We start from the raw sequence: 27,513 nt of genomic DNA on the forward strand, positions 1-27,513 counted from the left end.
AGGACATCATGCACTGATATTAACATTGTCTTGGAACTCACTTCTGCTTTTGAGCATGTAGAGAAATCCTTGTTGTCTTGAAAGCCTAGAGCTTCTCAACACCTTGTTGACACATTGTCATGGCCATGAAAAGACATACCTCTCCTCCGGGGCTCTCCCCATACGCATACACCCCTTCAGCTGCAAACAGTACCAAGCAAAAAATGCTAAACGAGGCATTGGATTCACTCACTGCTGATCTCCTAGTTCTCACCTAGCCTTTACTTACTTTCTTCAGAGCTCAATAGCTTCAACAGGAACAAGAAAAGTCTTATTTCTCCCTTTATAATGGCTCATATTTTGTTATTTGCAGTACTCCTCTGAGAGCAGGCAGAGAATCTGTTGTCCACCAGGCAGGGTCCCTGGCTCCTTATCTTCCACATCTCTCCTACCTACCTAACCATGGTGTAAATATATTAGCATATACTGTCTCTATCATCTCTTTCAGGATTTCTTTATGTTACCATTCAGCTATGTCTAAGCTGATTCTCATTTTCTATATAGGATCTAAAATGATTAACCAGCTATGAAATTCTCCCCAGCTACCTGATGATGAATGTAGGTGACAGACAAAGTGTTTTGTGCTGCATTCTTTGTGCTTAGATAAAGCACTCAAAAGTAGGTGATGCAATTTCAGTGAACCTTAATCCGAGTTCCTTTCTTTAACATATGCGAGTCTTGGTTCTCTTTCTCCCAGTCTGAGGTAGTAAAACAGCATGAATTTCTAAAGATAGTCATTAAAGCATTTTCAGCATTTAGACTTAATGATACATGGAATAAGATAAGACAAACTAAATGGGTTAGTTATGTTTTTATCTCAAATCATAGCCATAGCTGGGGAATCAAACTGATAAATTGTTTTAGCCATTCTGCAACTAAAATGCAAAATATAAAAGAGAGTCACAAAACAGAGGAAGTCTTAAATATATATACATATATATTCATTTAAATATATATACAGAAAAAAATGGCTGAAGATTGTGTTTACTCTGCGTAAGTACAGCTTCATAGAAGAATTAAATGTCTGGAGTTTGTATTTGCTTTTTCTATTTGCAGCTTCTTAAAACATACACATAATTAGTATACAAATAAGAAAAAAATACATTAATTTTTTCAAATGCTAAGTAATTGTTACTTACCACATGAACTAGGGAAATTTCTTATTTTATCTATTTCAATTATTAGAATAAGCTTTTCAAGATTTTCTGCTTTATTTTACCTGCTAATAAAAGGGTTAAAGTGATATGTAATTGAAAATTTTCAAAGTAAACCAATACTGATAGTAATATTAAACCTGCTTAGGACTATCTACTTTTATTGCTGCATTAATTATCTTTTCCTTTATGGGTTTCTTTTTGCATTTTGGCTTATATTTTGAAATGCCATGTATCTTCAGTGAATCTTTCTCCTTTTCTTTATTACTGACAGATGGAATTAATATATAGGCTGTGGTCATGAACCCTTTAGTCTTTTTATTTTGTCTCTGTATTGTGAAAATTTGTCTTCCCTCAGTCATTTCTAGTGTCCTTGTGTCAATTTGGTTTAGTGTTATTCTTAGTCATTCCGATTTTTTTCTTTTCTTTCTGTAATATACTATATGACTCTCTATGTGGCAATATTTATCTGTTTGTCAACCACTAAAATCAGTGTCCTTCTGCAAGCCTATTATTTGGCTTGTCCATCTCTAAATTTAAGGTTTAAGTACCTAAGCATACAGTACATTTCTGAAGCACTACTTTCAAAGAAGCAGATGAAAATACTTGACATAATAAAAATCAGGAGTAGCACTTCCTGATGACAGTTGGCCTCTACAATATCCCATTACTACCACTGGGTAGTGTAAAGAATTTTTCTGCATGATATTGTGACTCTTAAAATGAAAAAAAAAATTCACAAACAGTTTTCTATTATATAACTGTGTGCCATATTTGTCTGAGGCATAGAGGGGTTTTCAGCACCATTACTGTTATTAGCAGAGACTAGTAGTTGAGTGCAATTTGTCAAACAGGACTTTGCTGTCTTCCATCATACCAAAATTATATCAGGGAGTAAGAAGAGTATTCGTGGAATTGCCCTAAGTAGGATTCTAGTCTTATGCTAATTTGATGTCTTATAATTAAATTGTTAGCCCACATTTCAGAACATATGTATTATTTTCAGATTTTTGCTAAAAGAACAAACATTATGTATTCATAATTACCACATCCTAAAGCAGAAAAACAACTCACAGATGATGACCTCAGTAGATTGGAAGAAATGAATTGTTAGAAAAAATGTATGTTGTAGAAAAAGCTATTTTTCAATAAAATAAACAAGAAATTAAAAGAGAACGTGAACAAAGACTTGACAAAGAGAAAGAAAAAGGAAATTCTAATGTTGCATTCAGTGTAAAAGCTACCTCACAGGGAGGGCAGTATGCCAGTTTTCAGCCATTCCCACTCCTGTACTGCTGGTTGGGACCCACTGGTGGAGGAGCTGCATGCAGGGCTCCAGCTGTACTGCAGGCAGCTTCCTGGCACTCTACACAACCGAACTGGAGCCAATTACAAGTAAAGCTGCTGGGTGCTCCTGGGAAAACTCACTGGGTTCAGTTCTAATAGGAGATGGACTGATACAGAGATGAAGAATAGTTAGTGAAACCAGCTAGCTCAAGAAGCAGAACTGTAGTACCAGTGTGACACTCAGCTCCTCTTTGCTTTCTTCACTAACCTTTATCTTGTGTCTAGCTCATCTTACCCTGTGAATAGCATAACTACCCAACAACAAGAGCCTGTGATAGCAGTAATATAGTTTATACTCCAAATGACAGAACACCAGTTTCCTCTTTGACCCCATGAGAAACCTTGCAGATATGCCTGTTGTGATGCATACAGGCTCTCTCCTGTACTCACTGTACGCACAATATGTACTCCCTTCTGTTGTGCCAACCACACCGCTCTGCTTGGTGTCATCAGCAAACTTGTTGAGGGTGCACTCAAGCTTATCATCAATGTAATTGATGAAGACATTAAAGAGCATCGGTCCCAAGATAGACCCCTGGAGGGCACCATTCACGACTGGCCTCCACCTGGACATAGAGACATTGATGGCAACCCTCTGACTACCTTCCAACTAATTCTTCATCCACCAAATCATCCACCCTTCAAATTAGAGGAAAGGATCTTCTATGTGACTGTGTCAAAGCCCTTGCAGAAGTCCAGGTAGATGACACCTTTGTCCACCAGTGCCTTCACTCCATCATAGAAGGGCATCAGATTGGTCAGACACTATCTGCCCATGTGAAGCCGCGCAGGCTGTCTCAGATCATGTCCAAATCTTACATGAACCTTAAGATCCTTCCAGTAGGACCCACTCCATGATCTTATTAAACATAGATGTGAGGTTCACAAGAGTGTAGTTTCCCTGATCTTCCTTCCTCCCTTTCTTGAATATAGAAATTATGTTTCCTTTTTTCCAGACCCTGGGGAATTCATCTGACAACCAGGATTTTTCATATATGATGGAGAATGGATTGGATGCATGACACTGAATGACATTGGATGCATCAGCCAGTTCCTTCAGAACCCTGGGATGCGTTTTATCTGTCCCCATGGATTTTTTCACTTTCAGTTTCATGATTTGGCCTTAGATTTGCTCCAGCTTTACAGTGGGAGGAATTTTTCACCCACAACCCTGGATTCCAAGTTAAGGGGAACAAGAGAATTGTGTTAGTTGTCCCTGATCAGTTGATGTAAAGTTGATGTAAAGTGATGTAAACTCTTTTTGATGTTTTTAATTTCCTAGTCAAAGCCTCATGTGAACCTGCCTGAAATGACAGAAATGCAAAGTAGTTCTCTGACTTTATCACATCCTCTTCCTGATATCCCAAATGTAGGCCCCTGGAAGGCTGCAAATCTCTTGAGAGAGATTATCATGGCAGCAGATAGGTGCCTCAATGCCCCTCAGGAAGGAGTCTTCAATTACTAAGATCCTTTGCCTTTTTTTTAATAGCTCTGGATTTGACTCTGTTTTTTGGTAGGGCCTTCTTAATGTGATTACCCCTTTCCAGTTCTGAACCACTGTCCATATCTTTTCCTTCCATCCCCAGAGCTTCATATATGTTGGCTAAAGGAATTTCAGGGGCAATGGAGAGGTTTCTTCTTCTGCTCAGAGTAGATATGAGGTTCTAGTCTCCCTCATCCTGTACATGTTTTCTTTCTGTCAGGTTGGAAGTTCTCTTATGCTCTAACTGACATGGTTTGACAAGAACCTGCTGGTAAGACTGAGGGAAAAAAAGGGATTTTACAGGCTGTGGAAACAAGGGTGTGTCACCTGGTGAGAACAAGGGATGCTGTCTAGACTTGAAGAGGTGGAGTTAGGAAAGCCAAGGCACAGATGGAACTTGGTGAGGGATGTTACAAGCAACAAGAAAGGATTCTGTAAGTACAGACAGAAGAGGCAGGCCAAAGAGAACATACCTCCTTTGGTAAATGGGAAAGGAGAATTGGCTATGACATACATGGAGAAGGCTGAGGTAATAAATGAGTTTTTTTGCCTTGGTCTTCACTGGCAGCCAGAATTCTCGTATTCCTCACATCACTGAAGCTCACATCCTCAGGCCTTTAGGTGGGAACTGGGGGAGTAAATTCCCCCCCCACTGTAAGAGTAGAGCAAGTCTGAAACCACCTCATGTGACTAAATGTATACAAGTCTATGGGTCTGGATGACATGCATTACAGCGTCCTAAAGGAGCTGGCTGATGTGATTGCTGAGCCACTCTCCATCATATTTGAAAAGTTGTGGCTGTCAGGTAAAGTCTCCAGGGACTGGAAAAAGGAAACATCTCTGATTTATGAGTAAGGGCGGAAGTACAACCTGGAGAACTACAGGCTGGTGAGCCTCAACTCTTTGCCTGGGAAGATCATGGAGAAGATCTTCCTAGAAAACGTTAAGACACATGAGGAATGAGCAGGTGACCCGAGACAGCTACCACGGTTTTACCAAGGGAAGGTCATGCCTGACCAATATTGTGGCCTTCTATGATGATGTGACAATACTGCTGAGAAAGGGAAGGTGACCAATGTCATCTACCTGGACTTGAGCAAGGGCACTGACATAGTTCTCCAATACATCCTTATCTCTAAATTGGAGAGAAATTAATTTGAGGTGTGGACTATTCAGTGGATAAGGAATTGGTTGGAATTTCATAGACAGAGAGTTGTGGTAAATGGCACTATGTCCAGGTGCAGGCCAGTGGTGAGGGATGTTTCCCAGGGTTCTATCTTGTGACCAGTGCTGTTCAACATCTTTATCATATTTATTGTTACACCAATGATGGGCTCGAGTGCACCCTCAGCAAGTTTGCACCACTCAGCCACCAAGCTGAGTGGTGCTGTTGACACATTAGAAGGAATGGACACCATCCAGAGGGACCACAACAAACTCAAAAGTTGGTCCTGTGTGAACCTAATGGGGATCAGTAGAGCAAAATAATTTTTTGCACTTTAATTGGAGTAATCTCAGATATGTATACAGACTGGGAGAAGAACTCCTTGAAAGTCACCCTGCAGAGAAGGACTTGGGGTCCCAGTGGATTAAAGACTGAACGTGAGCCAGCAGTGTGCTCTCGCAGCTCAGAAGGCCAATGGAATCCTGGGCTCCATCAGAAGAGGGGTGGCCATCAGAGACAGTGAGGTAACTGTTCCTCTCTATGTTGCACCTGTGAGAACCCATCAGGAATATTGTGTCCAGGCCTGGGGTCCCCAGTACAGAAAATATGTGGAGCTGTTGGAGAAGATCCAGCAGAGGGTGTCTGAACCTTTCTTTTCTTTCTTGGCTCAGAACTCATTTTCTGAGGTATTTCTTGCAATAAGTAACTGATTTATCTAGGAGGCAAGTGCCACTTCATAATACCAGGCACCAATCTGTGCTAACATTTTTATTTCCTCTTTTTCACTTACAGAATGACCACAAAGTTAGATCATGTAAAATATGTGTAACTCTGAGAAACAGCTTTTAAAACGACATCAATAGGTAAACTAAACATACTCTCAATTAAACATATTCATTCTGTTATGCATAAACAAGACACTAAATTTTCTACTACATTTTTCAAGTATTTATAACTTATAAAACCAGAAATTTGTCATATATTGCAAATATTGTTTGAAAATAAGATCATTATTCGTTTAACAGGAGTGTTGCACAATGCCTTTTCTGAATTACATAATCACCTCCTTAAATTCATTTCACTGTCTCACAGAGGCATACTCTTGTTTCTCACCTTGTGCAAAGTTATTCCAGGTGCTGAGCATACTTAGGTGTTGCCTAGAACTGTCATTTCCTATTAGAATTTTAGGGTGCTCTTTGTCTCACAAGATTAGACATTATCTGAGTTAGTAGCATTCCTTCCTATTTTTCAATCTCTTTCTGAAAAATACTTCTTTTCTTTTATGGAATCAGATTAAGCCATGGCAGTCAATTGTACAAGCCATACAAACTAAAAATTATATTCAGTAGCAGACCAAAGAGATTTACAAGGTCATTGTTTTTTCTTATTACTATCATGGGTCAGCATTTCACAGTAACTGAATAATAAAATTTTATCTGATAAAACCTAACTAGACTGTTTTTATTAGTACCAGCTTATGACGCATATAAGTCATTTTAAAGATACTCATAGAAAATTTCTCAATGTCTTTTGCTGCATAACAGACATTTTCTTAATCTCAGGCCATTTAGACTTCTTGCTGTTGACGTAGAAATGTAACATATTATAGAATTCCTGCACTTTAGACAAGTTTTCTTTGCTGAGAGCAAAAATAAAATATAATATAAAAATAATATATTGCTCCATTATATCAATGAAACTATCCTTTATCTGAACAATAATCAGGATTGCGTAAAACAGAATTTGCTGCATTTATGCAAAACTTCTCTTAACTAGAAAACAGAACTTTTCTTTTATGAGAATATTTGAATTCTAATAAAACTGAAAGAAGTAGTTACTTGATAAGCAATGTACTATGTAACTTAAAAATAAAGTGATTTACATAAACATGCAAGGGTGATCTTTTCAGCACAATTCCAAATTCATATCTGTTTCTGTAGTGATCTTCATCACTAAGTGTTGATATCAAGAAATAATATACAGAAACGTACCACAGTGTTGTGCTTAATGTTAACTATCACAATGAAAACGTGCAATATTTTCCCATTATCTTACGTTTCCCACTGGACACAGTTCAGGGACTAGGACTTCAGAAATTTGTTCTGAAAAGGCCATATCTTCTGGTGTTCAAGAAAGTCATAAAACCAGAGATAACAACTTTGCATTGCCATCCTGATCTTGTGAGTACAGTAGAATTGTAGGGAAGGAGAACTGTGCTCCTTCAGGGAAAAGTAAGTCTCTCTAGACATTCAGCTCTCTAGACACGTGTACTTTGAAGATGCAAGAAAGTGTGAAGTGATAGGAATCTCTTTATCTCCTCTGTAAGAAGACCCCATCTTGAAAATTTCTTCAAAATTTGGGCTGAATTTATTGAGGCATGCTGTGTTCAGAGGCTAAAGGAGTTTATTGTAAGTAAGGACTGAAGGAGAAAGAAGGAAAAATTGAGTACATCTTTAATTTATTGAAGATTAATCTTGTATAGGCTGATGGTTGGAATCGATCCAAGAAAAAGGGTAAAAGAAAGGGTAAAAGAAAAAGAAAAAGAAGGAAGGAATTTGGAAGGAAGGAATTCGGAAAGAAGGGAGGAACGGAGGGAAGGAGGAAGGGAGGGGAGGAAGGGAGGGGAGGAAGGAAGGAACTCGGAAGGAAGGAAGGAACTCGGAAGGAAGGAAGGAACTCGGAAGGAACTCGGAACTCGGAAGGAAGGAAGGAAGGAAGGAAGGAAGGAAGGAAGGAAGGAAGGAAGGAAGGAAGGAAGGAAGGAAGGAAGGAAGGAAGGAAGGAAGGAAGGAAGGAAGGAAGGAAGGAAGGAAGGAAGGAAGGAAGGAAGGAAGGAAGGAAGGAAGGAACTCGGAAGGAAGGAAGGAAGGAAGGAAGGAAGGAAGGAAGGAAGGAACTCGGAAGGAAGGAAGGAACTCGGAAGGAAGGAAGGAACTCGGAAGGAACTCGGAAGGAAGGAAGGAACTCGGAAGGAACTCGGAAGGAACTCGGAAGGAAGGAAGGAAGGAAGGAAGGAAGGAAGGAAGGAAGGAAGGAAGGAAGGAAGGAAGGAAGGAAGGAAGGAAGGAAGGAAGGAAGGAAGGAAGGAAGGAAGGAAGGAAGGAAGGAAGGAAGGAAGGAAGGAAGGAAGGAAGGAAGGAAGGAAGGAAGGAAGGAAGGAAGGAAGGAAGGAAGGAAGGAAGGAAGGAAGGAAGGAAGGAAGGAAGGAAGGAAGGAAGGAAGGAAGGAAGGAAGGAAGGAAGGAAGGAAGGAAGGAAGGAAGGAAGGAAGGAAGGAAGGAAGGAAGGAAGGAAGGAAGGAAGGAAGGAAGGAAGGAAGGAAGGAAGGAAGGAAGGAAGGAAGGAAGGAAGGAAGGAAGGAAGGAAGGAAGGAAGGAAGGAAGGAAGGAAGGAAGGAAGGAAGGAAGGAAGGAAGGAAGGAAGGAAGGAAGGAAGGAAGGAAGGAAGGAAGGAAGGAAGGAAGGAAGGAAGGAAGGAAGGAAGGAAGGAAGGAAGGAAGGAAGGAAGGAAGGAAGGAAGGAAGGAAGGAAGGAAGGAAGGAAGGAAGGAAGGAAGGAAGGAAGGAAGGAAGGAAGGAAGGAAGGAAGGAAGGAAGGAAGGAAGGAAGGAAGGAAGGAAGGAAGGAAGGAAGGAAGGAAGGAAGGAAGGAAGGAAGGAAGGAAGGAAGGAAGGAAGGAAGGAAGGAAGGAAGGAAGGAAGGAAGGAAGGAAGGAAGGAAGGAAGGAAGGAAGGAAGGAAGGAAGGAAGGAAGGAAGGAAGGAAGGAAGGAAGGAGGAAGGAAGGAGGAAGGAAGGAGGGAAGGAAGGAAGGAAGGAAGGAGGAAGGAAGGGAGGAAGGGAGGAAGGGAGGAAGGGAGGAAGGGAGGAAGGGAGGAAGGGAGGAAGGGAGGAAAGGGAAAAAAAGGACAGGGAAAAAAGAAAAAAAGTATCATTTGTTAGTTTATATCAATGAAAAGCATATACCATCGCAGGTTAATTTGCACACATTTCAAATGTAAGATAAAATTCCTGATAAAAATGTGTTCTCATGATCATAAAATCTTTATTGCATTGAATGTCCTTGGAACCTGTGTTTACTGTCAACCGCACGTATCAGACACTTTTTTTCCTTCGGTTTCTCTGAGGATTTCAAAGTGGCTATTAATTAAAGCTTACACATAACATTTTCCCCTTGAGCTTCTCAATATGCTTAAGTGGCTAGATGGGGCACCATCCATTTTTCTAAGGCTTCTCATTAAATAACTCAATTTCGTATAAGCACAGAATTTTTTTTTTCCCATAACTAGCCATAATTTCTCTCCTTAATTTCCTAACCTTCTCTCATCAGGAGATTCTGATTTGTCTAATTAAATTATTACACCACCTCCAGTAGGAGGACAACATGAAAAAGTGAATGTATGCTGATTTCAGGATCCATGAACACAGGAATTTACACTATTTACAGATTCATCTCTTAAGAAAACTGCCAACTCTAGATATCTCAGGGATTCCTATAGAATTATTGCCTAGAACAAATAGAAAACAAAAACAAAAGCAAAAACAGTTATTTAGAAAGTTAAATGTTCCAGATTTAGGCATTTTGCAATTTTAATAATTTAAAGTAAAATTAATATCATAAAATTATCAATTTTTAATGCATAATAATATATTTTCAAAACTGAACCTTTGTTTAGGTACTTTTATGTTTACTATCATGAATAGGCCATAAAGTTTATTAATTTATATTATTCATTTGATTCATAGCTGATTTGAAATGGCTCAAAGCATCATAAGTAAGCCCTGCAAAGCTTTAAAAAATAGATTCATTGTTTCAACATAGTGACTCAGACAGAATATAAGAAAGACCTGTGGACTTCTGGCTTGGTCAACAGAGGGAAGCATCTCTGAGTAACCATCCAGGTGTGCCCAAATTGGGTTACAAAGTACATTTCATAGAATTATAAAATGGTAGAGTGATAACATGGTTTTGGTTGGAAGAGACCTTAAAGATCAGTTAGTTCCAAGTGCTCTTGCCATGGCCAGTAGAGCAAGTTGCTTTGGGCCTCATCCAACCTGGTCTTGAATACATCCAGGGCACTTCTCACAAGGAAATGTCGGGACTCTGCTATGTACTGACTGGGAAGCCAGGTGATGAGAACTCTTCAGATTCATGCTGTCCTTTACCTCCTTGTCCAGCTGGGATTCAGTGCTCCTGAATTCCTTCTTAGTACAGCCTCTGTTAACTCATGAGATAGGGTAAATTACATTTGTATCTGCTTGCATGAGGATTAGTGCACTTCAGGAATGGAAATTCTTGAACTTAAGGTCAAGATACGTAAATGCAGAAGCTTTAGATTTTTAATGAGGTGGGAGAGAACTTAGGTGTTGAGGTGGTGGGGATGGGCATTCAGTTTTCCAGGATACTATTAGAATTCCAGTACACTATTAGAATATTAAGGGAAAAGCCCTTTCGCTGAAGTTTGTTGTTGTGCATATAAGGCTAAACAGTTCAAGTAACTCAGAAGAGCACAGTTCTGTTGATTAACAAACATGTGGATCCCATTTATACTTCAGACATATTTTACCTATTTCTTTCTTAAACAGAATGTGTTTAATCGATTCAGAATGAGCCATCATACAGAAATTCCTTTCCTTGAATATTTAGACTGAGGACTTCTCTTGCATTTAATTGCTTTCTCCCTCCAACTTTGGACCAACAATTCTTACATGCTTTGATTTTGTATCCTACAGCAGCTTTTTTTGGAAAGTTCTTTGTTGTTGTTGTAGTTTGTTTTCTTCTTTTTATCTTTTTGTTGTTGTTATTTTTGTTTGTGATTTCCCTGATTTGTGATACCTTTAAGGAGGGAGAATTTCCTTTTAGATTTGCAAATCAAATTTTATTTAAGATGAGCCAATGTTATAATTCATCCGAGAAAAACAAACAAATAAATAAGCAAACCACAAAATAAACAAACAGTGATATTCTCTGCTATACTGTGTTTTCAAGCAAACTATAACAGCTTTATAATATATAAAAGAGTTATAAAAGCCTTGGAATATATAAGTCATATGGTAAATGTAGTGATCATTTCACTAGAACATGTATTTCTTTATTCTCTGCAGTTGTGTGGATTACTTTTTTGACAGTAAGTCCAAAGTTTTAAGTACACTGGGAAGAATACATTATACATAGAATTGCAAAATACAAATCCCATGCAGCTATCTCAGAGAATTTTCTTTTGTAAATATCAAAAACTAACAAGCAATACCCAGTTAAATCTAAACTGAACGTACATAGAGGTCTGTCCTTGAAAGAGAGGAAAATATAGCTCATTGCAAGAAGAACAGGTTACATTAATACATCTCTTCTCATAATCTTGACTGTACTGCTATGTAGAGTTCGCATGAAAATCAATCTGTTTGGCACTTTTATTACCATTGTGCAAATGGAAAGGGAGTAAACGAACCATTTTCTGCATTTACTTCCTGCATAGAGTAATACTTCAGTTTTCCATTTAGCAGTAGCTTACCCCTTTGTTTTCTTTTTTTTCATCACACAAATACTCACTTCTCAGTATCTTTGATTGCAATTATTAGTTAAGGCAGCCTTTCATTCTGTGTCCCTGGAAACTTCCCTACTGCAGCATAAAAACTACAAAGAGCTGAGCTCCTGTAAATAAAATTTGGTTTAAAGGGTTAGTAAATACACTGTAATGAAGCACCCTACAGCATTTCAGGAATGCTGAGTTACAGAATGTGCCTATCTGGTAGACAGAGTAAACAGTTGTTGTATTGTACATCCTCTACATTAGTGCCATTTGGACTGAAGTTTAGGAGATCTGAAGGTAAAAAGAAAAGAAGGAAATGCATGTAATATGATTATGATCCCCTTCCCTTCCCTTCCCTTCCCTTCCCTTCCCTTCCCTTCCCTTCCCTTCCCTTCCCTTCCCTTCCCTTCCCTTCCCTTCCCTTCCCTTCCCTTCCCTTCCCTTCCCTTCCCTTCCCTTCCCTTCCCTTCCCTTCCCTTCCCTTCCCTTCCCTTCCCTTCCCTTCCCTTCCCTTCCCTTCCCTTCCCTTCCCTTCCCTTCCCTTCCCTTCCCTTCCCTTCCCGTACATATTCAAGACTAGAGCAGCAACCATGTGTTGTTATTTTGACCTGCTTGGGAAGGAATTCTATTTAAACATTTTTTGTGAACATGAAATCATAAAACATCCCCTGGGCTCCATGAATGAAAGATAGAAAACTTAATTTGGTGTGGTAAAATTGATCCCAACACATCTGGACAAATGAAATGAGTATTTTCTTTCCAGGCATATCAAAAGTAATAAGTAAATAATATTCATCTTGTAATGGAGATGAAAATTATAAGCAGATGGAGTTTTGTTCAGAAAATGCGTATAGAAATAAAATACACATTTTCAAATAATAACCTTTAACAATAATTTCTGAGAGCTAGTATGGTTCTAACTGCAAAATTCCCTTATTTTTATGTTCCAAATAGAAGTAATTTAGGAAGGACTGGATGAGCAAGTCATAGGAGGCATAAGCACTTTAACAGAGAATTTTTGTTGTATAGTTCAGAGCTACATTTCAGACCCAAAAATACTTTCCTTGTATAATAAGATAATAATATTCATAACATCACAGAATACCTTGGGCTGGGAAAGCAGATCATCATGTCCAACTCTCCTGACTGGAGAGAGTACAGTTAGGACAGGACTGTGTTCAGTTGGGTTTACAGTATTTCCAAGAATACGGTCTCTACAGCCCCTAAGGGCAACCATTTCAAGAGTTTAACTCTGCTTCTGGTCGATTTTTTTTTATTTTTATTTTTTAATGTCTACTTAGAACTCCTAATATTCCAGACTGTGTTCACTGCTTCTTGTCCTATCACTCTTCACTTTCAAGAAGAGTCAAGCTCCATCTTCCTTCATTCTATCTGTACTCATTCACTAGTGTTTTTGTGTTTTTGTTTTCTTTCTTGTCAGAGAAGGACCTAGTAGCCCATGTGGACACTGAGTTCACTCAATGAGGCACCTAACAGCCTATTTCTCTAGACTGTCAGGGTCTTTCTGGGTGACAACAGGAACCTCAGGCACACTGGCCAATCCTCTCAGTTTCTTGTTGTCTGCCAACTTACTGAGGGTACATTCTGTTCTATCATTCAGACTATCACAAAAAATGTTAAGCAGGACTGGACCCAGTACTGACACTTGAGGTGTGCCACTAGTTACTGGAAATTCTATGGTTCAAAAAAGAAAAGTAGTGAAAATGTGAACATTTTCTGTACTCCAAATGAAGGCTAATATAGTTAGTGTTATGCTATCTTTGCATTTAGACATAGCTCTGAAGCCTTACTTTAGACTTATTTTGGCTGAGACCATTGAAGATAAAAGATGTATCAGAAACTTGCAAGCAGCCAGAAGCTGAGTAGACCACAGTAACTTTGGTATTTTCTTATTTTTAAACGTTTGGTTTCCATCTCAATTTTCTTCTTTTCTCATAAGCTGTAGTTAAAAAAAGACACACACACAAATTTACTTGTTCAATTGGTCTTTCCAAATGTCTAGTATATTAGTCTTTAAATGCTTTACTGGGTATATACACATATTGACAGCATATCAGAATGTCACACCTGTATATAATGCAACAGAAATTTATTTCAGTACATGTTAAACTCAGCACTGAATGTATAATGGTTCTGTTGGTAACTTTTGAACACTAATGAAAGTTATTGTTATTTTTATCACAAGGAAAAAAAATTTAGTTGCACTTTCCATTAAAAATCCATCAGTTTCTGTCATATCTCCCTGACATGGGAGGTTAAGCACTTTAAAGGCAGGCTTTCCTTAAAATTAGTTATTATATGTTGTCAATTCCAGTCTTAAAATTTATAGAGCTTGTTGTACTTGAGCTCAGCATCTCAACTGTATTTCTTCAGTACACTGAAATTGGACTCGATGGTAACTGTGGATCTCTGCCGAATCAGGATTTTCTAAGTTCCTGTGGTAATTCCAATTCTAAACTAGCTATTATCCCTTTTATTTACCTTGATTGCATATTATATTTTACAATTACTGTTACATGTTTCTCAAATTCTCATTGCTAAGATGGGATGGTAATCTTCTCATGTATTTTCATTATCAGTTACAACTGACCTAGAAAATGGGGGAGGAGAAAACCATAATACCAGATAAGGTATCAGATGCACTCCAAGCAAATATTTTCACTTTTCCTTAACTGGGATTCAGAGCTAAACATTCAAGTAAATGAAGTGACATAATTTTACACATAACTTTCTACTTTATTCTTTGCAATATTTAATTGCTTAGGAAAAAAAATAAAAAAGCAACTTGAAAGGAGATAAGATGATGAAAGACTTCTAAAATTCTTTGTTTGCCAGGGTCATTTTCCCCCCAGGAAAACTGTCAAAAATGTCTAAAATTTACTCCATTACAAAACAACAACAACAACAACAATTACAAATAAAATAAAATAAAATAAAATAAAAGGGGTATGGGGATGGAAACATGAAAAAAATAAGACAAAATGATGATCAAGGTCAGAGCTTCAGAAATGAACAGAAAGCTACAAACATCAGAAAACACAAGGATAAAAAAATAGCTGTTCTGGAGAGCACTTCCTGAGGGAAAGCTGGTGTCGGCATTGTTGTCGCAGCACTTGGAGAGTTCTGGAAATAGCAGATTGAAGCTGCCTTCAGGGTTAGGCAGAGTACATTTGAGCATATCAAAGCACAGCTACCATATACTTAATTCATGAGCGACTGGACATTAAAGAATTAGAGAAGAGCTTCTGAAAGAGTTCATGGAGCTGATGAGAATTCTGCTTCATTGCACACATACCATCAAAAGTTCTGACCAGTGATTCATTTCAATGTTGCATTTATTGCAAGATTAAAGTGACTATATTTTATTGGTTATTATGATGCAACATTTTCAGTTTTTTCCTGTTTCTTACATTTCAGATCCGTTCATTCAAGGAATAGCATAAACCTTCTTCTCAGATTCAGTTTTTAATCTTTACTTTTAGACTCTTTTTTCCAAATATTCAAAACAGTGTATTGAACACAAATACTGAATTATACCTGATGTGACAGAGTAGGTATTCTGGAGGAATTAAATCTGGTAGGTTTTATTAATCTGTGTCTTCATGGTTTTGTCTCCTGTATAACGAAGTTTGAAAGACAATATTTAAAAGGAGAGATACTGAACACATAATTATGATCTCTCCCTTTCCCAAGTGCAACTTAGTCCATCTATAAATGATACATTTTAAATCATACAGAAATTCCATATCTTAAATACATATTGAAGTCTTAGTCCACTTATTTGAAGAAGGAATCCTGTTAGCTCTCAGGGAAGATGGGAAAAAGAGACCTAAATTTCCTAATGGTCAGAAAAGTCTGCAGTTAATCAAGTCTAATCAGTGCATGAATTGGGTCCATACATGTCACACATAAGCTACAAAAATGTTTTTAAAATATTTACTTCTGTATTTATCTTATTTTCTGTACAAGGGCTTCAATTTATTTCAAAAAAAACCTACATATATACCCATTTATACAAGGGAAACCTTTGATTTATGATCAGGAAAAGACAGATGGCAAGTAAATACTCCTTGTGATTGGCATTAAAGCTGCTATTTACACATGCAGGAGGTGAATGCTGCAAAAATGCAACTAAAAGGCTACCCGGGCTATAACTTACCAGCATAAGTAATAACATATGGTTTTCTAAACCAAGCTTCAGTTCATGAGCAACTTCAGACACCCCACGTAGTAATGTCACAAAACCTTATAATAATCACTAGTTGATATACTGAAAAATAAGTACATATTTTTATCAAGAATGAGTTTATGTTTTCTCAGAGATGGCAAAGATCAGTTCCTGTTTTAGTTTTGATAATTGTACTTCCTCTTTTCCCATGATCGTGCAGAACAGTTTTTTTAAATATATTAAGAACAGTACAATTTAGTCTGAGGTTCTCAGAGTCCTTAGCATAAAAGTAATTTCCACTTTAAATGCAAATTCAGTTCATTGTCTGCCTGTTGTTGGAAAGAGATTCTGGGAACACTTACTTACAGTAATATCACTTACTTTTACTAGAATCAATTGAGTAATTAATCCAGTTTGTACCAGAATGTAATATAGCTATGAATTATAACCTGTTTCATTTTCCTCAGAATACACTCTCCCCATCTTTGTGCTTTTATGTAGGCTGCTCCAAAATTCTCACCTATTTATTCAATGGAAACTACAACAGATACAGAGGGCACAGTACACTGTTTACTGAGTTCATTCTCAGATAGAAAACACTATTTTTCAACATAGTTACCAGCATTTGTTATGTATTTTCAACAGTGATGAACAAAAGCCTGCATGCCACGCTCACAGAAATCTGCATGAACATCAAGAACATGGCTCGTCTTTGACATCATTGTCACCATTGTTGAAACATACCACCTACCTCTTACTGTGATCACATCCACTGTTGGCTCTCCATAAACATTCACCAAGTGACCATGAAGGTCAGTGAGTACCATTTTTTTTGCATGGAGGAATTCAATGACACCTCTGCTTCATCTGCATTTCCATGTCAGATTCCATTCAGTCAGACTTCCCCTCTGCTGCCATTTGTCACATGGAAACAAAACTGTCAATGATTTGTGGGCTGGTTTGGCCCAGTTCCATGAATAATGGGGGCAGGAGACCCACAGATCAATGCCAGGGAAAAGTGAAAAGTGGAAGGGGGAAAAGGGACAGGGTAGGGAGGTGGGCTTAAAAACAAAACAGAGGCAATGATCTGAGGAGGAAAATTAATTTATTTAATAAGATGTCAGGATGCAAAATAATACAGTATTATACAATATAATTGGAATTGAAGCTAATAAATCAAATAAAATGAGAGAGAGAGAGTGTCTGAAACCAAAGGCATTATGCTAAAGCTGAAGGCAAGGCAGCTAGGGAACCTCCACTGCTGAGATGACCAGCAGAAGAGTAAGTCTCAGGACTTGCATGCAGTTTTATCTTTCCCACAGAGTGTAAAATAGGAGTGCAAAGTCCTCCAGGGTATGTAGTTCTCTTCTGAGAGCTGGGTATCCGGAAATTCAGCAGTCCATGGAACTGGAGAATTAACTCTTTAACTCCCAGTACCTCACATAATGTTATGATGTGGAATACTGATAACGAAAATCATGACAAAAACATAACAAAATATTGACAGGCAAGTTCAACCTTTACTGCCATACCATCAACATTTGTCTCTGACATAGTGGGACAATATAATAAAAAAGGAGGCATTACTTTCAGATCAGCTATCTTATATTTTGACTTATTTTGTGCAGGGAGTAATAGCCTTCTGCTACTTTTTCCACTGATCTTGTTCTATTGGAGTTTAAGTGTACTAAATTCATTTTATGATCAACAGACTTAGTGATGAATTCTGGTCTGCAGTTGGTAATGTGCAGATAGATGCCTGCTACTGTTTCACCTGGAAAGTCATGTTATCTCCTTCATCCTATAAAAGATATGTTTGCTTCCATGTGAAGATTTTCAAGTGTGCTGAATATCTTCATGATTGGAAAGAGTAACTGTTGCTGGGAATAATATTTGATGTATGTTAATAAAATTATGGCAAAAATGTTGCTGTTACCTATCATTCATTTTTTAAAATCAGAATCTAAATGAAGCTTGTTTTTCTTCGTCTCCATTGCTGCATATGACTAATAAAGAATAATTAGCACTAGCAGTAAAACCAAGAGGGTACCCCAGGTAATGGGAATGGTGTACTTACAAGCTTTATCAGAGTCAAAATTCCACAGTGATGCATTAAAAAAAAAAAGGCACTTAATCCAGGCAAGATTGATAAGTACAAAGTCCCTATTGCTAGTGCTGAGGCAACTGATGCTTCTAACAGATTTCAATTAGTGAACACAGGGAAGTTTATTATGATCACACAATGAAAAATAAATAAATAAATGAATAATTAAACTGATATTTAATTCAATGGTCTGACACTGCATTCCTTACAAAAACAAAACAAAATGAAAAAATGGATATTTTCTAACAAAATATAAAAGGATAAAAGAACAAAAACAAAAGAGCTTTGGTAAAGCAAAAAAAAAAAAAAGGTAGTTTTTTCTTATGTGGAGGTTATCCTTGGGAAGACAGAAGAGAAGCTGAAAAGAGAGCCTGCGAGTTAGACTAACACATGGACTACAATACTTATAAAAGCTGCAAGGGATTACTGATATACAGAGCATAACAAAAGAAAGCTGTCCTTGATTTTGGAACTGGACAAAATTGGACAAGTGAAGAAACAATTTACTAAAATTAATTAATATTATTAATTACCTATTGAACATAAGTTGCTGAGGTGAAATGATAACGCTTACACTGAAGGAAAAGCAGAAGACAATGCAAAGTACACACATAAAAATTTGGACCTACAGGTATGCTATTATTCCTGCTGAGCAATTAACAAAATGTAATTTAAGATACTACTTATGATTCCAGTGAAATGGAAAACTATACTGCAGAATTAAATAGTGCCAAACAAATTGCTTGCTTTAAAAGCAAAACAAACAAACAAACAAAAAAAAAAAAAACAACAAAAAAACACAGTCCATTTGAATTTTTTAAGTTCAGGTCAGACTTCCTGTATGTAAGTGCATAAAAAATCCCCAAATCATATCTTCAGTAAACTTTTTAGCAGATACTAAAGAACACATCCTGAAGGAGATTTTTCAAGAGTTAGAGTTCAAACAGAAGATTCAACAGATAGAACATACTCATTAGATGCTGTTATTAATATCTAAAAATGATGTTGAAGACAAGAGTTTTAGGTGCAGTGGTACAGTGCTGCATGTACGGGAGTTCTTTGTAAAAGAGAATTCATACCCTAACATAGTGAATGGATGAAACTGCTTGAAAAGCATGAATGTTCCTTTTGTCTGTCAAAAATTGTTTCATTAATTCCACTGCACATGTTCTGCTAGCTGTCAGTGCTGTACTTAAATCACATCAAAGTCTTGGCTTATTTTATGTTTTCAGTAGTTTGTATTTGTGGGTCTAGACATGCTATGTTGCATTTCCTTTTATAGTAAAGTGATTTACCACACAGCAAGACTCCTCATGAAACAATTAAGCATTCTGCTGTGTATCATAAATACGAAGTGGAAGTCAGAAGTGTGGAATCCCACATCAAAAGCATGCATATATATATAAAAATATTTGCCAACTAACCAATCTGGTTAAGAGAAGATAAACCTTTTTTAATACTTTCATATCTGTTTCTCCACAGGCACTGAAAGCTACTAACTGTGTTCTAGCTCAGTCACCATTATCCCTGAACATCAAAAATAATGCTGATTATGATCAACTATGAATAATAAATTATACCTGAAAGTGCCCCATTTAAACCTAAATGTTTCAATATGTGACTTACTGCAGAAGACTGGGAGGAAAAGAGGAAAAACTAAAGACACTGAATTTTTGCAGTCTTTGTTGTTTTTGTTTGATTGATTATTTTGTTTTGTTTATAAGTAAATACAAAGCCAGAGGTCAAGATGCTTTAAATGCATACATATCACTGTATACACCATTAATGTGCAGACTTGTATGATCGTTTAGGAGAGCTCATTTTATGGAGAGCAACATATGAATCCCACATACAGCCACAGAAATAAATCAGGCACATAATCATATTTACAGTTTAGAAAAAGTACTTTTATGCATAAAAATTCAAAAGAACTATGCACTCGAGTTTGAGAGTAGAATTACAAAATACATTCACTTCTGTTCTTACTTGTCTCCTATATTCATACTATTTTGTTGGTTTTTATCACTTTGATGTATCTACCCACTATCTATGGTTTAAATACACTGGAAATAAGCAATGGCCTAATTAATAAAATAAATACATTATTTTTTTATTTGCAAGTACAGTGAATTATTTAATGACTGAACCTTTGGACAAGAAAATAAAATGTACTACAGCAGGCCTTAGTGTCTGACAGTAATGTCCTTTTGAGTCTTCCAACAAACATTATTATAGAAGCCTTAAAAAAATAGCTGAATTTTGCAGCACAGAAGTAGAACAGAGAAGGATTTTGTTAGCAGGAGAACAATTGTCATTGTCAGTCTGCAGGTTTCAAACTCCCACCACAATAATTACGACTTTTTTTTTTTCAGAATTTGGTTTTAACATGGGTTTGTGGTTTGGATCATGTTGAAAATCAGCATAGCAGACTATAAAAAGGAGTGTGAAATATTTTTTGGGGGGGGGTTAGGCTTTCTGCAGAAAGTTAGCTCTCTCCCATTCCTGCCCCAAAATACTTTCTTTGTTCTATGAACCTTGAAGCCTGTGAGGATCTCCCAGTCATCAGCTGCGAAAGTTTACAATAGCTATTATCGCACTTCCAACACAGAACAAAAAGATGATAGATTTTATTTGCTATTAAAATTAATGTTACACCCCATAAAAGTAAAGTCTTTGATAGAGGGCAATTTACATCTCCTTATGCCATCAGCAATAGTTACAACTATAATAATTCTGCTTTCCCATGGTGACAAGCCCTATTGAGTGAACAGGACTCTGTAATGAAGTAATTTCATGGTAAGCAAGAGTTACACCTGTGCACACACAACAAAAACAAAACCTCCTGAACATACAATACAGCCACAAGGGGAATGTTATAAATTAGATAATTTATCCAGACTTTAGAAAAGTATTTGATATAGTACCTCATGAGAATTATTTGTTAAATTAGAGAACATGGGAGTTAGCAAAATAAATCTAAAATAAGCAATTAATTGCTTATTTTTTTTCCCTAAGAGGAGTCAGGTTATAGCAAAAAAGAATAACTGCCTGTCCATCAGGAGGCCAAAGTAATGAATATGCTGACGGCATACAGCTGAGAAACTACATCAGCAGGAAAGTAGACAAGAAAACCACACAGAATGAATTAGATGACCTTGGAGACAGAAGTAATACAAATTAGTTGAAATTGAATAGTATGATATAGAAAGTTGTTCATACATGAACTAAGAAGCTCAGAGCTCATCAATAGCAAGAGGGAGAGGATGAAGAAAACCCACAGATAACCATTAGCAATAGGACAGCTATAAAGTTACTACACAGTATAATTATACAGTTACATATATGAATGCACGCATTTTACTTATAAAATATATGTGCAAATATATTTACATATATAAATATAACATATGTATATATTTATTATCTACCATACGTATATCATGTATAATGCACAATTATGTAGGAGGAAATCAGGTGGTAATTTTCATGAGGAAGCTATTGGTACCAGGTACTGGTAAGAACTAATATGAACTAGTACATATATTAATGTCATCTACAAATTTTTTGGGATGAAAAGATTATTAGTAATCCCCAATTTTTTAACGTATAATCACATATACTGCTGAGTTTTTGTGTTACTGTTCAAACTGGACATCTGTTCAAAGCATACAGAGAAAAGATGGTAAGATAGTCAGGGAATAAGGAAACTACTGTATGAAAATCCATAAGCAACACAAAGACTAAAGACAACATTTTTATAATTAGATTGGAAAAAAAAATAAAAATAGAGCAGTCTAAATTTGCAGATTTACCAATGTATGGGGAAAATAATATGAGAAAGGTGTTTGACTAGGCAGATAGAGAGCTTATCCAAAGCAATCTCCATTTTAAGTCGTTTGGAGCTCAGATCTCAAGGCTCAAATACTCACTTTTCTTTATCTGAAATCAGATTACTAGGGTCCGGGTCTCCTGACTGCATTCTCAAACTTGCTGGCCAGCAGTATAAGATCTTGATGAGACTTTTGGATTTAGAATGTAGTCAAAGAAAATAGACTTAGCAAATGAATCTATCTGAGGTATTCTTCTAGCATTGCTTAGAATCAACAGTTTCCCTGTCACCCTCATTAACTTTTAGACATCATTAAATTCAGTACCATCATTTGCTCCTCTGACATTTCACCAGTTGTCAAATAACTATTTAAGCAGAAGTAAAGCAAACTTCATCTTTAAATTAGCCAGTAATTAATAGTAAGTGATTCCAGCCCATGCATGTGCAAGGACAATAAAAATTAGCTTCTATTAAGAAATTATATTTAAAAAAAAAAGAAAAGGCAGTTTTGCTAAATGAAGCATAGCTAAAATACTGACTAAATGAGCTTTCAACCTGACTAGATTCAGCCTGTCTTCTACACAGGTGCGTATGTATTACAAGATTCTGCCTTCAGTCTGCTGTTTGCAAACACAGTAGTTAGTTGCCAATCACTGATCAACAGCTGGAATACACATTAATTTTACAGAAGACAAATATGAAAAACAATTAGCAATTCACTGGGGCTTTGCCCCATCCTTTTATTTATTTCTGTGTAGAAAATGTTACAAATGCCACCTTGGGAACAGATTCAGGTCATGCATACAATGTGAATATCATTCCAATAAGCTTGTTCCAGCTCATATATACAGTATCCTTAAGTACATGCTGAATAGCTAATGCTGTGGTAAAAACATGTTTTAAGTTACTGTGTTAAGCTTTCAAAGTCTATAAGGGATATATGTGATCTGGCTCTTTATTTGAGCAACATATCTTTTCTTTGTCTTTGTGTTTCAGTCAGGCCTCAGAGTATAGTGTGCTCTGAAAATAAAATCAAGATATTTTCTCAGGTCCCAGATATCCAGAGTAATTCAATTCCTTTTGAAAAGGTTCTTGGCTGTGGTAGAGACAGACATGAAAATCTCTAATTTGTTTAATTCTCCTTGCAGTATAATTTAATGGGTGAACCTTAAATAATTAAGTCAGGTGAGGGAAAAAAAGGCTGCTTGTGTGCTCACAGGCATATGCTGATAAAATTTCTTGAGATCAAGATGTAAAGTGATTTTTCCGCTCGGTTTTATGAGGCCAAAGAGACAGATATTAATAACATACAGGTTGTATTATAATAAAAGAATTTGAGATCATATTTTTCCTTTGTTTCTATGTCATTATATTTCAGCAGCTAATTATATCTTCTATATAATTTTCCTGGTGTTGAATTACAGGTTTGTAAGGGATTGGATTTCTTACTACAAGATTAAGGTATAAGCTGTATCAGTTGAACACATTCCTAAAATGAAGCGTTTGCTACTTTTCTTTTTTTTTTTTTTTTAATAAAAATTCATATATGAATTTAGTTATACTATGGGATTCAGTTATACCATAATTTTCCTTATGCTTTTAATTTCAAACATTTCATAAGAATCACTTATTTACAATAAGACCTAATTCGTTTCTTGAAAAAAAGTCTTTTGCAGTAACAGATGGCAAGAAGGAAAAGAACAACAAAATCCTGTTTTGAATATCATCCAATTTGACAAAGAACCAGCTGCTATAATAAGCAGAGTCAACAACCAAGATGTCCTTTAAAATGAAACTCACTTATATCCCATAAATGAGGAATGCTTTAAGCAAAATTCAATGCTAATAATAGAAGTTCATGGTATAATTTCTCCTATATTAGTGTGCCCTATTAATTTCTATATTATCTGATGACTGTCAACACCTGTCATGATAGTGAGGGCAGATACACAGAAGCTGTGTTTATGGTATTTAATATGGACAAATGTAACCAAAACTATCAACAAATTTCATCTCGTAATTCCATTTTTCTACAAGCTAATCAGAAATCATGTTACAGCTGCTTAAGAAAAAAAAAATGAACATTACTTTGTATCACAGCAAAGGATCTCTTTGAAGTAGGCACTCTACATTTGAAAATTTGTTGTTGATATTTCTAATGTATTTTTTTGTGTTCCCTGACACAAGTCTTATTTTCATTAAAGGAAGCTAATGCAAGCACTATATTGTTTTCGGATTTACACTGGAGCTTACTTGTCTGAATGAAGCAGACTGCTGTTTCTGTCGGCTTCATTTTGACGTTGTTGGGCCCTGTCAGGATACTGAGAAGTGTGGCCAGAGGGAAATTGCATTCATTTTAAACCCAAAAATTATGTTATGCCCTTTAAAGTGCAATTCTGCATTGGGAGTTCTGTCCCAGAGGAAGCTCAGGAGCCATAAAAGGCCTCTAATCAAAAAAGAAAAGAGAAAAACCTCTGCCTAAGCCTGGGAGAAAGATGGCATTGTTCTGTATAGCAACCTGTCACAGGGCAGAAGTGGAGACTGCTGACAAATACATAAAGGTAGTCAAACTCCAAACACACTTTGTTGCCCTTTAGAGAAAGGATCACAAATTCACACAGCAGGTCAGTGACAGAGTGAGAAATAGAAGACAGATCTATTGATTCTCAGTCTTAGGAACTATACAGTGCTGATTCTTCTATTCCTCCCTCCTTTTTTTGAAGAAGAAGGTAGCACCAGGTTTGTGCATGTAAAGAAAGATGCTCTGTTTCCCTCATGCATGTGCTGCAGAATGTGGCTTACCTTTAATTTTTTTTTTTTTATAAAGTGACAACAGCAGTCAAGTAAGCATGTGGCTACTTTTGGATCTCACTAGTAGCCCTGGGAGCTGAAGTCAAAATCAAAAGATCATGGGATCACAGAATTGTAGGGTTTGGAAGGGACCTCTAGAGATCATCTAGTCCAACTCCCCTGCCAAAGCAGCTCCCTAGCCCAGGTTGCACAGGTAGGCATCCCAGTGGGTCTTGAACGTCTCCAGAGAAGGAGACTCCACCACCTCTCTGTGCATCTGTGCCAGTGCTCTGTCACTGCACTGTGAAGAAGTTCCCATACACGTTTGTGTGAAACTTCCTATGCCTCAGTTTATGGCCATTTCCCCTTGTCCTGTTGCCACACACTGCTGAGAAGAGTTCAGCCTTGTCCCTTTCCCTCCCGCTTCTTATTTATAAATGTGGATCAGATCTCCTCTGAGTCTTCTTTTCTCAAGGCTCAACAAACACAGGTCTCTCAGCCTCTCCTTACAAGGGAGGTGTTTCACATCCTTTATCATCTTTGTAGCCTTCCACTGGACTCTTCCCAGGAGATCCCTGTCTTTTTTGTACCAGGGAGCCCAGAACTGGACACAGTACTCCAGGTGAGGCCTTACCAGGGCAGAGTAGAGGGGGAGGATCACCTCCCTCGACCTGCTGGCCATGCTCTTTTTAATGCACTCCAGGATTCCAATGGCCTTCTTGGCCACCAGGGCACACTGCTGGCTCATGGTCAGCCTGTCATCCACCAGGACACCCAGGTCCCTCTCCTCAGAGTTCCTCTCCAGCAGGTCATCCCCCAAACTGTACCAGTGCATGTGGTTATTCCTCCCTAGGTGCAAGACTCTACACTTGCTTTTGGTAAACCTCATTAGGTTCCTTTCTGTCCAACTCCCCAGCCTGTCCAGGTCTCACTGAATGGCAATTCAGCCTTCTGGCATGTCAGCCATTCCTCTCAGCTTTGTATCATCAGCAAACTTGCTGAGAGTGGACTCTATCCCCTCATGAAGATGTTGAACAGGACCGCACCCAGCACTGACCCCTGAGGAACACTAAGTACAGGCCTCCAACTGGACTCTGCACCACTGACTGCAACTCCCTGAGCTCTGCCAGTCAGCCAGTTCTCAGCCCACTTCACCATTCACTCATCTATTCCACACCTCCTCAGCTTTGTTATAAAGATGCTGTGGGAGACAGTGTCAAATGCCTTGCTGAAATCAAAGTAGACTATATTCACTGCTCTCCCTCCATCCACCCAGCCAGTAATGACATCATAGAAGGCTACCAGATTGGTTGAGCACGACCTCCCCCTGGTGAATCCATGCAGACTACTCCTAATAATTCTCTTCTTCTAACTGCCTGGAGATGGCATTCAGAACAAATTGTTCCATCACCTTTCCAGGGATGGAGGTGAGGCTGACTGGCCTGTAGTTCCCCAGATCCTCCTTCTTGCCCTTTTTGAAGATTGGAGTAACACTGGCTATCCTTCAGTCTTCAGGCACCTCTCCCATTCTCAAAGATTTTACCTCAAAATGTGAAACAAAAGTAATGTGGATTTCCATCCAAAATTAAGAGAGAAAAATTATGCAGAACTACACACTTTTTAGAGATTATTAGAATATGAAAAGAAAAACAAACTAAATCTGTTAAAGTTATGATGAGAATCCATCAGTAATTTCTGAAGATACAGCAAAGATGCCATAAGCGAGTAGCAGATAAAAACACAAACGGCATCTTTGCTAGGGCAAAGAGAAATTCTGTCTGTATGTCCAAGCACCATTCCCATAGAAAGCTGCAGCAGAATGGAAGCACTGCATACAAAACAATGATGCCTTTTCCTCCAGTCACAAAAAGCAACACCTGACAACTTTTCTATAGTAGTTGTTCATAATTTATTTCTTATATGTCAGCTACCAACTGACTGTGATGTAACATCTGCACACTGTTTATCATCAATCTATCTGGAAACTTCCAGAATATTTCCATTAAAAAGATGATATTTCATTGAAGTAAAAAATGTTGCATTTGGATTATTTTTGATTGAAATTATTCCTGGCAAGTCAGAAGAGTTTCTGCAGAACCTTCCCCAGATGATCCCTACTGCAGTGTTGGCAGGGCAGTGGTTTGTGGCAGCTCTCCTGCCCAGCTCCCTGAGCCAGAGGCACACTTAGAGGATACTATTTAAAAAAAAATATCAGTGAGATTTTGTTTCAAGATTTTGTTTCAATCAGATTAAACTATCACCAGTATTTCTGATGAATTATAATGGTAATTTTTAATCAGAGCTAAAGAAAAGTAATCGTTTTATTTTTTTTAAGCAATATACTGATTTATATACCTAGATAAATTTGGAACATATTTGAGTAATGTAGAAGCAAAGAAGCACTTTCACATTGTAACGTAAGAAGGCTAAAGCTGGAGCTTTTTTTTTTTCTTAAGGAGAAGAAAAATGTCTCAACTGAGTGTAATTAGGGGAATAAAGAATTCAGAAATGGTGCATCATGGATAATGCAAAGAATACATGTGTTAGGTTGTAGGACAAGACTGCAATGTGGGAAGAATGAGGTAATGCTGCCTTGGGCAAGTCCACAGCGTGTCCTCTCAAAACTCAAGCATAGTCACCTCAGATTTTATCTACTGCTTGGAAATCTCACCCAGGGAAATATGTGCAGAATATCACTGCCAGTGTGTAGATGTGAGGCCCAATTAGCGTGGGCATTTGCCTGTCACAAGCATGGAGCTCTGAGTAAACTGCTTTTTAACTTCATTACCAAATGGGTAGTATGTTTTTAATAAATGCCTTGTTTATATGAAATCAACTTCCTGAATTCTTACTTTTGCTTTCTTTAAATGAAAAATTTTCTACAATGC

General features: G+C 37.4%; 1 long non-coding RNA gene across 1 annotated transcript; it reads left to right on the top strand.

Annotated features, from left to right (window-relative positions):
- Nucleotides 1-370: 370 nt before the first annotated feature.
- LOC136059432 (uncharacterized) lies at nt 371-19,646 on the top strand. Its single transcript, XR_010623213.1, has 3 exons — nt 371-446; nt 16,548-16,718; nt 19,489-19,646. It is a non-coding gene; the product is annotated as an uncharacterized LOC136059432 (long non-coding RNA).
- Nucleotides 19,647-27,513: the final 7,867 nt, after the last annotated feature.

Source organism: Cyrtonyx montezumae, unplaced genomic scaffold, assembly GCF_038088225.1.
Source record: "Cyrtonyx montezumae isolate F1298 unplaced genomic scaffold, pur_monq_1.0 scaffold_8, whole genome shotgun sequence".
Taxonomy (NCBI): domain Eukaryota; kingdom Metazoa; phylum Chordata; class Aves; order Galliformes; family Odontophoridae; genus Cyrtonyx; species Cyrtonyx montezumae.